A 5,038-nucleotide genomic window follows, 5' to 3' on the forward strand; every position below is an offset into this window, starting at 1 on the left:
AGATGTTGTGTGTCTCATTTGTTCTCTGTGTTTTTCTCATAGATGATCATGACACCACTGTTCTGTCTTAAAGGCCAGGGCAGAGCAGAGGGGAGGGCTTCTAGGTTTCGGGGGATACTGAATAGTGGAGACTGAGGGCACTCTACTTCCATTTACAGTCAGGTCGGCTCCTGATGTGCAAGCATGTTTCAGCTTATATATGCTTGCTGGAAATAAATCAATTGGTTAATATGCCACAGTTCCATTAAGTGCTGTATGACTTTAACTGATCTGTGCTTTATCTCAAGAACAGCATTTCTTACATTAGTGCTGCCTGCTGGTCTGTAAAACTACAGCTATAGAGCTTCTGGCTAGATATTTAATATTTTATCAGCTGAAAATGTTCTTTGATGGTGAATATTTTTAGTGTAATTCAGCAGCAATATGTAATTCGGCTTTTATGTAACGTAAGCTTTTTATAAAAAACGGTCATCAGACTTCACTTAAACACTTTAAAAAAACCTTAAGGACAAATTACACACTGACTCTCCCACATATTTGACTTTATTATTAGTCTGGAAGAATAAAAACAAATTCACAAAAAGATGCAACTCTAAATAATAAAATATATATATAAGCTGTTTACAGTGTATTGTGCTCAAGATCTGATGAGGATATTGTTTTTAAGATATTTGAAAAACATTTTAACACGTGGTGGCAGCAGCACTGCCTGCTCACTCATGCCTCCCACTCACCCTAAAAGCAAAATGCATATATCTGCATCATTTCTGGCATTTACAGGTGAGGAACATAATCGTCACATGTCCATTATCCACTGAGGAAAACACAGCTTCTCAGTAGTATTATTACAGCACAATATATCCACTGTTTCCCATGGTGGATCGATTTGATCCAAGATCAGCATATAACATTAAGGGCTGTTTAAGAATGGAAGCCTGCACATCAAATTACCTCTAAATCACTGAAATTAAGTCGTTGAAATCAGTTTTGTGCCCCAATTGATGACATTAGATTACTCTGTAAGATTTTGGACTTTAATCCCTGCTTTTCTTAGCATCTTTTATGAAATAGGTCCCCAGGGGTAACCAACTTAATTTATATGAACCTTTAATTCTATTTCAGATGTAGGTGACTTCTTTTTCTTCTCAGTAGAAGCCGTGACAGAGGTTTTTAGCTGGAAAGCCGAAGGTCCCAAGTGATTTATAAAATGTAGTCCATGGCTATCATCCCTTTGAGAGTCATAAAACCACATATGCAGGTAAATAAAAAATAATTTACTCATGGTATATATTTAATTCTCATGAAATGAAAATGAGAAATGAAAATTATTTACAACACGTGGACTTTTATGTGTATTTTATGAATCACCAAGATCACGGTTTCCAGATAAAAAATGTCTCTATAAGGTTCATTTATTTCAAAATGCATTTTCAAATATTAATCCCTAAATAATGTCAATAGTTACTCACCATTATGGTGCCGTATAAAGACACCACCTGGGTAATGGGGTCATGTGATCACGAAGAGGGACAAAGGGGCGGAAACTAAGCTTCATGAAGTGTTTAAAAAGCATGCCCAGGAACGTCAGCCAAATCACTCAACACTTGCTAAGCACAGCCAGTGAGATATCAAGACAATAATGTTAAAAATGTCAAACTAATAAATTGATTAACAACTAATATATAATAATATATTATATAATATAACTTTTTATACCCGGAAAGATGGAATTAGGACTCACATGAAGTGATGAAAACATTGATGTAAATCCTTACTCTTTATTATGAAATAAAATGAAATAATCATTTTGATCTGGTTTCATCAGACATGTCTAGATTTTTGGAAAAGTATACAAATATAGCTACATATTTAGTATTATTTGCTTACTTCATTTTTGAGAAAATTAGCTAATAAATGAATAATAAAATTTGTGAGTAGTTTTACTCTCTGACCTGTGGTCTTCCTCTCTAAGCTTCTTAAAATAAAAGTGTTTTCTGTGCAAGAAACATTCCACAGAGATGATGAGCTCTCCAGTTATGAGTTTAGAGGTTTAGTTACCTGATAAGACTACATCTCTTTGTGGACTGTACTGAGCCTTTCAGTAGACGTATTTTGGATCATAAGTAAAATCTGGAAAATTTTGCAACATTTTGCTAAATATTTATAGTATAATCTAAATATCTGTTGGCTGATTATTAAGTATGTGTTTCCTCTCTATAGGAATTTACTTGAGTCCGGGATCCACTCTTCAGCCTCTCTCTGTCTCTCACAAAGCAAAACTGCAGAGCTCATCCTGACAGCTCACGCCCACCTTCATGGGCCTCTTCAGCATATGACACAAAAATATGTTAGGTTAATTCTCTACACAAGAGTTTCGCATTCTCACGCTAATAACAGTAAATGCTTTCTATGTGGAGAGTGATTGATACTCCAGTGTACAGTTCATACACTGGCATGTTGAAAGGTACTTAAAATGTACAAAATATGATACTACTATGTTTGACATGTAGCATTATAGAAATAAGGTTTGCTTCCATTTTTAAATATACTGTGGGCAATGTAAATACAGTTATATAGATATGGTATCGTACTTATAGCATACATATGTTCTGGATTAACCACTGACAGATGAGTAACATTGATCATATTGTTATAATGAGGGTGTCATATATCAGGCATCAAGTGAACAGTCAGTTGTCTATGTGTCAAGCCAGAAAAAGGAACAAGAGGAAAGATCTGAGTCACTTTGACATGGTCAAAATGGCGATGACTAGCCGCATCTAGGTCAGAGCATCTCTTCAAAACAGCAAATCTTGGTGAGGTGTCCCAGTATGCAATGGTTACTACTTACCAAAAGTGGTGCATATAAGAAGAATCTGTGATCTGATATCATGGGTATCCATGGCTAGTAGTGCAGGAGAGGCACTGTAGCTCAGATAAAAACTTCATTGTTGGCCATACAAAGAAAACTGTCTGATGACAGAGTGCATCACATTATGGAAACATCTACAGTCTGGGCCAAGTGAGTGTCTGAACTGGAATTAAGTGGAGCCAGGGTCTGATGAACTGTGTTTTCTTTTAGATCATGTGGATGGCCAGATGCTGTGTGTCATTTACCTGGGAAAAAGAGCAGCAGCAGGATGCAATTACAGGAAAAAGGCAGACAGATGGAGGGCAGTGTTTTGAAACATTGGGTGCCATGACTACCCTAAAATGACACTGGCCACCCCATTGACTCCTGTAACCATTAAAAAAAGTCTGCAGCCAGCGCTACAGATAGTAGGTGTGTTTGTGTTGAAGCGGTGCTGCAGTGACTTGATCGTTGACTGATGAGTTGTTAAGAGAGAAAAAATTCGTGATAGAATGATCAACTTAATCAAAGTTTGACGAGGTTAGAGAGGCAGTATAAATGCGCACATGACAATGAGGCCAAAATCAGAAACTGAGCGCTGTAGCTGGGTCCCAATAATACTGGCTAAGTGTAGCGTAACATGGCGTGTACATCCTGCGGGTGGGCCCATTGTAACATCCAAGGCTGGCAATAATAGCCGGAGACGTTCTCTTTAAAGTTTTCTACAAAACATCGCAGAGATATTCTCCTGTTATGGGAACTATATTCAATCCTGCCGCGGAGAGTCTAATAGCAGCCTGTACTAAAACTACTTCACCAGCAGCTTGGCAGCTGATAGGGTGGAGACAAGCTAATAAGCGCTTAAACCTACGTTTACAAAATGTGGTATATCTGACAGTAATAATGTGGGAAATAATGAGGAAGAGTACAAGGGATGCATCTCCTCGCTCCTTAAGAAAAACCTCACCACCAGTGTGAGTTAAATCATTTGCCTGTCCAGCAGGGAATGAAAAAGAAGTAATAGTAGCTAAATATAATTTTTTAGTGTTGATGGTAGAGATCCCTTATTCCGCTCTGTATTGTAGAAAATACAGAAATATCTGACACAGAGCAAGTTAGCTGGGTTGATCGTAGAACATTGCAGCACCATTTCGGCAAACACTCCCCATTTCCCAGAGCATACAAACATCTCAGAAAGTGGTGCCCACAAAGGCCAGAGAGCATAAGGCGTGAACTCAAGAATCTCAGGGTGCCTAACCTGTCTGATATCCTCCTGAAGCAGCCATGCACATGAAGGCTACATAACTCTGCCCACCGCTCCGAGAGAGCAGCAGGTCCTTCCTGATGGGGATTGGCCAGGGGTGGCGCTACCCAGAAGTTCTGGCTAGGTCCGGGAACTGGTCTGGCCAGTTCGGGGCCATGGAGTATCACTGAAGCCCCCTGGCTGCTGGCCAGCACGATGTCAGTACATCCCTCTTCCGTGCGGGAGTGGGACAGGGAGAAGAACAGCTGGCAGTGCATGGCTTTGCTCATGGTGCAAACAGATCTCTCTGCCTCCCAGCGATTCCAAATCAACTCATTATTGGTACACTGTCCTTCGAAAGCAAACCTCACAAAGCGTCTGTGATGTGGAGCCATCTCTGAATGTGAAAATACGTGTCTTTAAGTTCATAGATCCAAACGAGTGTCCTCAGGGCGAATTTGGTACCAGGATCTGCTGCAGCATTACCATCCTGAACGGACGCTTGCAAGAGTCCTTGGTCTCTTTGGGTACTACATTTCCTCTCTCTCTCCTTTTCAAGTAGACTGTATATCTCTTGTTTCAGAAAAAGCATATCAAGATAATGTTAGAGACTGCACCATGCAACGGGTGGTCTGCACCTGAATTAAAGGGTATATCCATGCTCTATCACACCAAGTAGCCAGCGCAGCAACAGTCTCCTTGATGAAAAATATCTAACAGGTCCTCCATGAGCCTTCCTGGAGGTCTGGGGTCCTGTGCTGTCTAGCTGATCAGACCTAATCAAGCCTAATCTTTTCTCTCGGAGGTTGAGATGGACATAGCGTCATCTCCTTGACTTGGCCAGTCCAGTCACTTTGACTGGGGGGTGGGAGGAAATAGGACTTCAGGAAAGGTTGGAGGGAAGGATTATAATGGAGAAATATCTCTGTGATGCCTCGTGAAAG

The 5,038-nt window shown here is 40.0% G+C and overlaps 1 pseudogene; it reads left to right on the plus strand.

The window, feature by feature from the left end:
- The first annotated feature begins 4,310 nt into the window (after positions 1-4,310).
- Positions 4,311-5,038, plus strand: part of LOC122356264 — a 15,478-nt pseudogene continuing 14,750 nt past the window's right edge.

This window comes from Puntigrus tetrazona, chromosome 13 (genome assembly GCF_018831695.1).
Source record: "Puntigrus tetrazona isolate hp1 chromosome 13, ASM1883169v1, whole genome shotgun sequence".
NCBI lineage: Eukaryota > Metazoa > Chordata > Actinopteri > Cypriniformes > Cyprinidae > Puntigrus > Puntigrus tetrazona.